Raw genomic sequence first — 12,552 nt, 5'->3', positions numbered from 1 at the left:
CCGAAAAGTTTCGATCAAGAATGTCACCATAATACAAAAATTAGCTCAACAACACAAGAAACACGGAGAAAACTAGAGAAATGGCTCATTCGCACGAACAGGCATGCCTTATTTCAACTGGAGATTTTGGTCTCTCACATGGGCTTGCTTCCTAGAAACTAGAGCTTTTAATTCACTCTGATGAACCTGTAAGGGAGCGACTGGGGCTAAGGATGAAGAAAAACACTAGATATTCAATCCAAAACCTATGCCAACTGACGGAATGTCTTCTTCAGCTCCTGAAAACTCCTCCAAGCCTATGTAATAGGTTTGCAAGTGATGACATAGGCCAAGAATAAGTCATTGACATGCAAGACCTACCCTGCCAATCTCACCAATATCAACACCTCTATCTCCTTAACCAGCAACCACATATCTAAAACACCTCCTGCACCTGTAGCAGAATCTCCAACTGCTGCAGCAACAACATCATATCATCCAACTACCTCCAACACTAATAGATGCATATCCAACACAATCAGCCACAACTCAATACATGTACCAGCATATCTAATGTCTCCAAGACATATAGAGACATATGCAACAATTATAGAAGCATTGTAACCACTTGCAGCAACAACATCTCCAATCAACTCAACATATGTAGAATCCAGCTCCTCCACTAAGTCATGCCATAACTAAGTTGACATCAATGCCAACCAATAGGACCATCACCAAACATCCATCACACATTCACATGACAAGAAGAACCATGAACCTATTGACATCAATGCCAACAAACGCCCCCTTTGGCATTGATGTCAACCTCAACAACATGTGAGGTTGATCTCGATATACTGAAGTTGCCACTATCCATCCAAATTCTCTCCTCCTTTGACATCAATGGCAAAGGGCCATACCAACATTGAAGAACAATGAAAATAATGCGTTGGATGAGATAAGGACTCCCCCTATCATACATAACACCATGTTGATACAAGGATGATGTAGACCAAGAAACTCAATTGCCAACATGTCTCTAACCAATGCCATCTCTGAAACTGAACATGCTTCCCCTAAGCATGTAATGGAGTTGCAATAAACACTTTGTCTATTGCAATGAACCTCCTTGCTAAGTGCAAGAGACTACTACTCATGGGCCATGACTCTAACTGACTTTGGACATGATATACAATGCATTGCAATACAATATAATGCTTCATGGAGCAAGTACATAGGACTGACATATGACTCCTCTACACCTATCACCAACCATGACTCTATGGACCTAAGTTTACATTATGCACCTAATGTAGTGGTGCTACATCAATGATATGCATCATAATACATTAGTTGGACTTCCATTGACCGATACATAGCTAATTACAATATATACTAGACACAATGGGTCTCTCCATGAGCAATGTGCCCAAAATACGAAAAAATGACAATACATGGATTTTACATATGCACATAAATGTGATCTCATCTATAAATGCCCAAAATACGAAATAACATGAGTTCATGGCAACAATGAGCATCAATATATACTCCATATAATAGTAGCAATGATAATACAACCCATGGCATATGCATATAATGCCTCCATGAGCTATGAAATAAGCTCTCCATATGTGGCAGCAATAATAGGAGCACTATCCACACCAAGTGCTAGTGCATGGCCACTCAACATCTTGGTCATCACCTTCACAACAATGAAGATCATGCAGCAAAATTATGATAACCATTAGCATCCACCATGATCCATATGTTCATCATCAACAAAATCCACTGGTGGTAGCAATATAGCAATATGTCATAGTAGCAGGAGCAAATATATCCACATCATCATGAGGCTCATCAATCATCAACATAAAATATCATCAACGCAAATCACGAGAAGCACATCAATACTAGCAGTACCAACAATGGAATAATATCTAGCAATGTAGCACCATAAGTAGCACTAAACTCATCATCTCCTCATCATATGTAAGAAACATCATCAATGAGGTATAAGCAGTAAATCAGTGAGTATAAAAGCATTTATACTCCACATATGGGAAACAAGGGAACAAGCAACTATCTGCATATAAGCCAATACAAGTAATATCTCTAACAACATCAAGATATGGCCAATATGCAATGCATCCGAACAGCAAAATAAAAGAAATAATCACTGTAGAAACAACATTAAATCATTATCTCCTCAACCTCAAGCCATCAACTCACTCTTTCTCCCAATGAGAGAAAAATCCAAACCACAACATCAATCATATTAAACATCATGAGCAGCAATGTGAATCATCATCTCTCAGGCATCCAAATACATGTCAGCAACGACATGTATCATGCATCTAGAAGTAGAAGACATAAGCAATAATGCATATACTCTAGATGTATCATATCATTTGATATCCATGGCAGCTACACAGACATGACAATACATCACATAAATATGATCTAGCAGTATGATCATCATCAAAATACCAACTATGTCATGCAAACCATATGATTTTGCAGTTATATGACATTAGCAACAAAATTCTTCCCTACATCAAATCAATGTCAAATATATGCATTGCATAGGAACATAATGCCACCATCTGCAACTCTATTAGGAAGCAACAATTCTCCCCCTGAATGTGTAAACCTCCATCACACCACAACATGTAGTTGCTCCAAAAATCGTTAGTAACAACATAGATTATCCAATTGATAAATAAATTAGAATAGAAATAGATCAGGAAAAAAAATTGATCTTCAAATCATCTGCATCTCTAAAAATTCAAATTTGTCTTTGTTAACATTTTCCGATATGGCTACATAATTAAGGATTTGCATGCAACTCATGATGCAACCATATGTTCCCCCGGAGACCAAGCAGGCCTTAATTTTTTGTAGGAGTTCCTTGTTTTTTTTTTCTCCTCTATACTTTTATTTGTTGATCATTTTTCTTCTTGTGTGGTTGGGCTTGCATATTCTTCTCTCTCTGGTTTGATCTCCTGTAACACATAGGAAATTTGCAATCCTTGGCCTTACGACCAATATTGTCACACACAAAACATCTAATGTGACCAAGGAACCGAGGAATAGCTTGATATCTTATGTTGATTTAATTTTTATTCCTTGCATGTTCCATGCAATCAATAGACCTATGGCTAAAATCATTCCATGAGAAACAATAACCATAAAAAGGATTATTATACCTGACATATGAAGATCTTCTTTGCATGCAGGCTTGATGTAACTTCTCCTTTGGCTACTCCATTTGATGAGAGAGATTAATCTCTCCATTTATGCAAATTGTTGTTATGTGTACATGAATTCCATAGTTATAACACTTTCCAATTCTATTATTCTTCTTTTCTCTCCTCTTATTTTTCGGCTTCATGCATGGCTGGTGATTTTGTTATCGATTCTCCATTTTTTTGTTGCCACTAGTTGCTCCAATAATTTTTTATTTGCTTGTTGATGCTTGAGCACTATCTATAAACCTCTCCAATTCTTCTCTTGCAAAAATTGCTTCACCCTTCAATTTCTGGAACTCATCCTCCAGTTGCTTGTATTGCTTCCTCATTTCACATTCAATTTTTCTTTCCTCCTATAACTAAATTTTCAAATCTAAAATTTCTTCTTTGAATGCACACTCCTTTTCATCAAACATTTGCAACAACATCAGTTGATCTAAGCAGTGTGGGAGTCATTTTATTTGCAATCAGTATATCCAGCTGTGACATCCCTCATCCACTTGTTTGCCTCCGATTATGGGATCCCTCATCTACTTGTTACAAAGTTCCTCTATAATTTATTTGTTACGAAGGTCCTCCGCAATCCACTCACCGATCCCTAGACCCCTCATCCACCAACCTCCATTCTCTAGATCATGATTACTGTCAGCGTTAATCATCCACTATTAATGTGGATGTACTCTTTTATTATAGAAAAAAACTTAATTTTGCATTTTTTTTCATATAAAAGTTAGGTTTTCAATGCCAAATATTTTATTTTTTTAATATTCCTTTTTCTCTATCATAATTATTTATTTGAATTGTTTACACATTTTCCAACAAAATTCTCTCTTTATTTTTTTGTTTTTTATGGCTTTCAATGTCCTATAATTGTTTAAAATATTTCCTTTCTTTTTCTTCTTTTTTTGTGTAAGTCAGATGTTTATATTATAGCACAAAATATAGTACAAAAAATCTGCGAAAGCAGATCGAGAAGCAGTGACAGACTAGAGACCATAACTCATCACCTGCTCAGAGAGTTCAAAAAGAAACTGCAAAGTGCACACCGCGCAGGGTGGCTCGAGCAAAACTGATGCCTAATTACCCGACACTATCGAAACTTTACAGTACATGACATTAACATTAAGAGACAGAGGCCGAAGCATGGAAAGAGAAGAAGGAAAAGTGAAAGGGACGACCCTAGATGAACTTGCCCATGCGACTGATAGTGTCCAGACCAACCTCCCGAACATGTTTGTCCACTTTGGCTTGCAGGGCTTCGATTGGCTCGTTCTCCTGCACCTCAGTTGTGGCCTGCTGCGGAGTCATGGGTGCTGGGTTCACTGTGTCCCTCAGGATCCTGATGAGCAGAGTAAGCTTTCTGTTGACTGTTTGAACGGCCTCATGCACAGTAGTGATTCGGCGGTCCAACGAACTGTTGTAGTCGATGATTTTGGCCATTTGTGCCTCCGTCAGGTTCACCTCATTCACGATTTGCTGCTTTTCTTTCTCAATCGATTCCAGAGCTTTAGCAATGAGAGTCTTGGTGCGCCAACTCTCTGCTTTTGTTCTGACAAACTGCGTAGCTCTCTTCGAGGGAGTGCCCGGATCCTTCATCCAGTCAACCTCTTCCGCAATCTCCTCCTCCGTGCGCCCAGCTTCCTCCTGTTTAGCCTTGGCTTCCAGCTCGGCAACTTTGCGTTTGTTCTTGCTTGCCGTTCTGGTTTCATACCCTCTCTTCGCATCTTGAAGGTCCTGATTCGCAGCAGCGCAACGACAACTCCCCGCGTCCATAGCTAACTTTCTATACTCGTCCCAGCTGATGCAATTGCCGATAAAGGATGCGTGCTCAGCAATAGAATGAAACACTATGGAGAAAACAGGGTATCTACTCTCTGATTTATAGTGCATTCCCTTGTAATTCCTCATGAGGCCTGTCTTAATCCAGCTGGTAGTGGGAGTACTGTTGTAATAAATTTGGTTGAGGTTCGCACAGGCCGAGCCGCTCCAGATCGAATAAACTTGAATGTGGCTGCTCTTGATCCAAGTGGAGTTATGCCAAGTGTCCTGTACGTCTGATCTGTTGATATGGTGAATAGTGGTGTTTGAATTATCCCGATTGCCTGCATGTCTGGCCTCCTTGTGCAATGACTCGAGCCAACCCGCTCCTCTCGAGATCACCATAAATGTTGCTGATGCTTTCCCATACGGAACCATCCCAGGTGTCTTAATTTTGATGCTGCTGATGCTGTGTGCTCTGTGGCGCGATCTATTATGATCATTCGTCTGGCTGGCCTGCCGCCGCCAGGATTTCCACCGCCAAAAATGTCCTATCATCCCATTCCCGTGGTTATAATTGCTGCCATAACCGGTAACTTCAAACTTCCGGTTATGTAACCCAAAACCGTCACCGGCTAGGTTTGATCGGCTTGGATTGAATCCTTCTCTGCCAGCTGTGCACATGTGACTTTGAGGATTGGGCAGTCCACCTCCTGCCAACAGCTGTCCAAAATTTTGTCCTGGTTGTCTACACCATGGTTTGCCAAATAGTCTGCCAACCCGTTCGCTTTCCTTCTGACTGTTTGGAATACCAAGCCTCTCATTTCTGCAATCAGCTCCGCTATATTCTCAGTAACCTTAGCCAGCCTCCAATGTTTGGTGGCTTTACTGGCTCTGGTCCCTGCTTGTATTCGTTTGGCCGCCGTGATAGCCAAGGAGGAATCCCCTTCAACGATTACATTTCCTTGTCGAATTGTCCTTAGAATTTTCAAACCTTGTTCGAGCGCAGCAAACTCTGCTTCATTGTTTGTACTTTCACCAAGCGCCCTACAGTAGATATGAACGATTTCACCAGCCTGATTGCGAATTACGCCTCCGATACCTGCTGTGCCTGGGTTGCCCCTCGATGCCCCGTCAAAATTCAATTTTAGGCCTCCCTCCGGCGGGCATTGCCATCTGAGGATTTGCGATGAAGGTTGTGACCTGTTTCCCCCAGTCGGTGGATTGCTGGATGCCTCCAAGTGAAAGCTCTTCAGGATGCGTAAGTCCTGAGCCGACGGTTTTTCATTCGGTACTTCTTTGCATTTTGTTTGAATGAGCTGTTGGATGTTAATTATGATTGAGTCTTTGGCAAACTCTATGTTTCTGATTTCCTCTTGAAATATCCTTCGATTGCGCTCTTTCCATATCGTCCATAAGATGAAACCTGGGACACATTTCCATATGCTTTCAACTCTTCGAATGCGAGAAAAGTTTTTCCTCCAGTTAATGATAGTTCCTTGAATGGAGTCTCTGTCCCGATCAGAAGCGCCTAGCAATCCTTCCATCCAGTGCCAAAGCTGGTTAGCCCACTCACAAGAATTAAAAAGGTGATTCATTGTTTCCGCTGCATTCATACACATAGGGCACCTTGAAGGTCCCCTGAACCCTTTTTTAAGTAGGTTTTCCCATGTCAGAGTTTTCTTTTGCATAAGAAGCCATAAGAAGGTTCTGATCTTCAGCCATTAAAGGCTATTCCATACTTTGTCGGACCAGGGCACTATTTCAGGCTGCTCTTCCCTCTCTATTATACTCCTGGCTTCTTTCAGGGAGAAATCTCTGTTGCCTTTCAGACCCCATCTAAGCTTATCATTCTCTTTGGCAATTCGAATTTTCCTTTTGAGGATTTGCTGATTTAAAGCTTGAATGATTTCCTGAATGTTTTCGTTATTGCTGGAGTTGAAAACTGTCCATTCCCTCCAATCTGGGTCTTCACTGATTGGGTTCCAGTATTGATTGACTCTGAATTTGCCCTCATTTTGATTATTTTGCTTCAAGGGTAATAGCTGTGGGGTGTCCAGTTTGGGGGATTGCTGCCAGGCATCCTCCCAGAAAAGTGCTTGAGTTCCATTTCGTATCTCCCAGAAACTATGTTCCTGAACTATGCTTCTGTTGTTTTTGGCATGGTTCCATATTGGCGATCCGTTGGGAGCGTCCTGCATTCTTATAAGGTCTAGAATGTTACCATTCGGCATATACTTTTCCTTCCAATGATTGGCCCAAGGTAGGCTTGTGTCGGTGATCCATTTCCACCAGATTTTGGCCCCACAGATTCTATTTACCACTGAGGGATCAACCAAATTTAGTCCCCCCCTATCCTTAGGTTTACACAATTTCTGCCAAGCAACCAAAGACCATTTTTTCTTTTCACTGTTTCCACTCCATAAAAAGGATCGTTGGATGATTCTCATTTGATTTAAGATTCCTTTTGGAGCAGGAAGAATTGATAACAGATAATGAGGGATGGCCTGCAAGACAGCTTTGGTTAGTATAAGTCTACCTGCGAAATTTAGAGCCCTGTTTGTCCAATGTTTGCACTTCCTTTCCATACTGGCCAAAACTTTCTCCCAATGAACCTTTTGCCATGGTTTGAGAGTGAGAGGGGCACCAAGATATCTCGAAGGTAAGGATCCAATTTTAAACCCCAGAAGCCGAGACAGATGAGATTGGATAGCCTGATGAGTATTGAAGAAGAAAATTGTAGACTTGGAGAAATTGATCTCCATGCCCGATGCTCTGCTGAACAGATTGAGAATATCCCTGTAAGCTAAAGCTTCTTTTACTGTTGGAATACCATGTAACATGGTATCATCCACAAACTGTTGATGAGTTGTGGCTGGAATGGATCTGATAGGTTGCAGACCTCTAATTTGACCCTCTGCTTTTTTCTTGGCTATTAATCTACTTAGGCCTTCCATTAGAATCACAAACAAGAAAGGGGACAGGGGATCACCCTGTCTGATGCCTCTTGAGGGGCTGAAGGGGGCCGATGGGGCGCCATTCACAAGGATAGAGTATCTAGGAGATTTTATGAGGGCTAAACCCCATTTGATCCATTTCCTGCTGAATCCAAAAGCTTTTAAAATTGCTTCCAGGTAAGTCCAGCTTACTTTGTCATAAGCTTTAGAAAGATCTAATTGCATAAGCATTCCGGCTTCTTTCCGCGAATGAAGTGAATGAATCATCTCCTGTGCCAACAGAATATTGTCTAGAATTTGCCTTCCTTCAACGTAGCCAGATTGCTCCTGCGATATAATGCCAGGGAGGACCGACTTCAGCCTATTGGCTATGACCTTAGAAATGATCTTGTAGATGACATTACAAAGGGCTATGGGCCTGAATTTCTCTGGTTTGTTAGCTTCCTTTCTTTTTCTTCATTATAACTATTTATTTTAATTGTTTAATCATTATTGATTATTATTCATTGTTTAGTTGCTTATCAACAAAGGGTTGAAGTGCAATGACAAGACCATTACTCTTCTCAACTTTTATTTAGATAATGGATTTTTAGTGTATATAATTTTTTGATATATTTTTTTTCGAGACATTTAATAAAATTGGAACGATACAAAAAAGATTAGTATGGAATACTAGCATGGTCCTTGAGTAAGGATGACACACAACACACAAATCGAGAAATGGTCCAAATTTTGATAAATAAAAAATTGGTTTATATATTGGTGATTTTCAAATATTAATTAGATAATGGATTTTTAGTATTTTCAATCTAGTTCAAATAATTTATCTCTTATTCTTACTTATCGTCTTCCACCCATTCATTAAGTCAACATCTATGAAAAAACTCAAACTTAATAAAGTAATCCCTTACGTTCCAAAATGCTATGTTGATGTTACAAATCAAATTCCATCGATTTGTCGGTTTACACAACTAACCATGTATTAAAAATCTACCAGAGGACCGTAGAATGGCTAGCGGACGCTGGGTATGCACATTCTTAATCTTCTGATCGATCTCATCCTATACTACAATTGATACCTGAATGTGATTTTATTTGGTATGAACACATAATTGATACCTACGACCAAGGTAAGCGAGGAGAGATCTATGGTGGTAAGATGAACCTGGTGGAGTTGCTACAAATATGGTGAGAAACAACAAGGAGAGAAGTTGGTAGCCATGGATTTTACAAGGCTACACGGCTCAACATCAGGGCAAGAAAGGAACACACCCTCACATTGAAAAATCTTGTACACTGCAGAAATGGAACGGGTCATGGACCTCATATCTCATCATCTAATTTGTAGGTTTATTATTAGTTTCGTCACCCTTAGGTAAGTAGAGTTCGTCTCTATGGTTTTAGAGTATAGTTCGGCTCTAAGGTTTTAGTGTATTGGCTAGTAGAGTTTTGCGGCCTGAGGTTTTATAATAGTGTGAGAGGCACCATGGAAATGAATAATAGTCACAATAGGTTGAATAAAAAATGTTATCCGACGACCTAAAGACAACCTTTGGTGAGACCCAGCTCAGTAGCATGAGAGATGGCACTACGAACCGAACTTGTACTAAATCCGCTGCCTCAGGGCTTTGACAGTTTGAGTGGAGTCATGGAACGAATCGCAGACCTATATAGATGGTTTCAGAGGCTAAGGGTTCCCTCTAAATTCTTTATTCTAGAAATGCACAAATCTTTCCCCATTAGCAACATCATTGTCGTGTTCTATGATGGTGGAGTCATGGAATAGTTAGCTGCAAATAATATTGTATAAGAGGATAGGAATTGAATACAATGACTATAGGAGAGTTGTGATATAACAAGGCTGGTGTACATAGGGTATACCCTTCCGTCTTCCGAGTTCAGAATGGTAGTGAATATACAGTGAGGGATTTTTACAAATCATTTCAGAACTCTTGGGACAGATGGCATGTGTTTCGAACATCGGTTAGGTGTCTTGATCGAGCTGAATCAAAGAGATTCAAAATTCCTGACAATTATGGATTGGAAGACGGTTGGTGATCTAGCAATAAAGGAGCAGTCAGTAAAAATACATCTTTACACTAAACCCCTTGCACACATCTTATAAACAATGACTTCGAGATATGTTTCTACATCAGCATAATATCCCAACTTCTCATACATTTGGAAGCATTGTATTGGAGCACTATGGGTATGGTTGGTAGGTGATTGGATGTCAACACTATGAACAAATTAATTATGGATCCTGAGCAACTTGAAAGAGAATATCTCATTGCTACTACCACGTCTCTCTCGCAGAATATGTCAGACTATACATACAAGCTACCGTGTCTCCTCTCTGCCCTCAACTAGTGACATTTGGCGACACTTCAGTAGCACCAACAACACAGGCCAGTGTCCAATAGGTCAACGCCACGATCATGAAATATTAGATACCACGAATAGAGACATTCTCTACTAGCCAACACAGTTGGTGGAATGCGACCTAATTGGTCCAACTGTGCATCAGACCTTTGGGATTGATGGTTTTCCAAACTGCACAGCTAAGAGAATACAATTCGATTAAACAAATATCTTCGCAATCTAGCTTGCCATAGAGGAAGTAATTGCATGTTCTACTATTATGAGATGAACATGAGAATCAAATCTGCAAGGGGTTTTCTAACTCAATTTATGAAATATCCCATCCTCTACATCATCACGCTAGTAAGGATATGGGTGTGAATTTTGGCATGACATTATGAATAGAACTTGTATCAGTTCTACTGCTTGTGGGATTAGACAGTGTTAGTTCCAGTCTTCGCAGCCTATCACCAGGGATCAAAATGGGCTCTTACTATGTCTGGTTTTCAGAGATGTTTTGCACATGATCTTCAGTGCAAATCATATCCTAAGTATTTCCATCAGAAGAAGCTTGGAAAAATATTTCCAATGGTATATCACACTCCTATAACCAGTTTCTGGATCAGAAGATATGATTGAAATGAATGAGTGATTCTTGGTTATGCATGTTTTGAGGTCAGTTGCTGCACACAATGACAAGTTTAGTACAAGATCAGTTTCTGAAATAATGGTATGGAATTTTTCAAAAGTGAAAGAGGTTTCTGTCCATTACATACCAGATAAAAAAAACCTCCTTCATTTTATGCACAGGTGCTACTATGTGGGAGATATGCAGTGATATTTGGAGCCTACATTAAAACAAAGCAAATTTTTCATTTATTTTACTGTTTTAGTCATTTTAGTGCGGTGCCATTTTACAACAGATGGAAAGTAATTTTGCAAAACCCAAGGAGGTTTTTGTTAACCATGAGCTATATAACAAAATCTCTTTTATTTTATTCATAGGTGTCATGAATTGGGATATGTGACTAGATCTTTACAGCTCATTTTCACATATTTAATTTTTTAATGATTTTCTGTTTTAGAGATGATTTTGTGGCACAGATTACGAGCAACTGGAAACGAATTTCCAAAATTTGAGAGAGGTTTTTCTCCAAAATGACCTAGCTACAAAAGCCTCTTTCAGTTTTGTAACAGGTGCTATGGTTTAGGACATACGAGTTCTTATTCAACACCTATTTTCAGAAATTTGGTCCAAGTTTAATGTAACTGATTCTATTTTGAGGAAAACGGTTGAGATCAATTCCCTTAGTACAGGGATGAGAAAATGTGTATATTTTATGAATTTCATAGTGTAGAGGTTGGATTTTGGTAGCAAAGAATCATTTGGACTGTGTAAAGTTTTATTGAATATCATAATAAAGCAGTTTTTTCCCTTTAGGCCTGGGATTCATCACGGTGCTTAAATGTTCAGTATGTTTTTTCTCCTATAATTCATTTACACATTATGTTTTTCTCCTTTTTTTTAGAATTATCTAAGTGATATGTTAGGAATTCATCCATAATGATGCTCCTTTCATGATGATTTTGTTGTTAGTTGTAATGGTAGTTTTAGTAGAATTCATCTGTTGTTAGATGCTCTGTTGAGCAACCTCGTTATTCTCTTTCATCTAAAGTTGTTGCTGCAGATCCATCCTTTGTTTGATGCCTGCAGGGCAGCGGGCTTTCTCCCTTATACTTCTCACATTTACAATCTTCACTTGGCTGAACATGGCACTTAATTTGCCCCAGGTTTGCCGGTAGAAACTGACATTGATGCCATAATCCAAATCATCCTTTCTCTTGTTGTTTCGACCCAAAACAAAAATCAATCAAAAACCCTAGAGCTACTATACCTAGCCTAAAATCTACATTAAATTCAGTCATCTCAAGCCCTAATTGCCAATATCCTAATTGAGATTGACAAGGAGAGAGCCCTCTCCCGACCTGGTAGGGCTAGCTACCAGGTTAAGCGTGGTTTGATGTTACCCTAGACCTGCCTTCCTTCAGCCTGAGGTAGATCCAGGCTCTAACATAGTGGCGACCATACTGGGGAAGAGGTGACAGATCTTCTCCGGGAAAGATCATTCAAGTTGCAGATCTGATTGCTGATGGTGGACAATAGTCAGACACATATGAAGGCTGAAATCATCTACCTGATGAATCCAATGTTCAAGATCCTGATCTTTGACTTCATTGCCAAAGAA

The 12,552-nt window shown here is 39.7% G+C and overlaps 1 pseudogene; it reads left to right on the top strand.

Moving 5' to 3' along the window:
• The first annotated feature begins 8,558 nt into the window (after window positions 1–8,558).
• On the top strand, window positions 8,559–8,680 carry LOC149253562 (U6 spliceosomal RNA; annotated as a pseudogene).
• The last annotated feature ends 3,872 nt before the right edge of the window (window positions 8,681–12,552 follow it).

This window comes from Pinus tabuliformis, chromosome 7, assembly GCF_031772625.1.
Source record: "Pinus tabuliformis cultivar Carrire ecotype Pingquan chromosome 7, CPIR1, whole genome shotgun sequence".
NCBI classification, from domain to species: Eukaryota; Viridiplantae; Streptophyta; class Pinopsida; order Pinales; family Pinaceae; genus Pinus; species Pinus tabuliformis.
The sequence above is the reverse complement of the archived record's forward strand: the minus strand, read 5'-3'. Positions and strand labels throughout refer to the sequence as shown.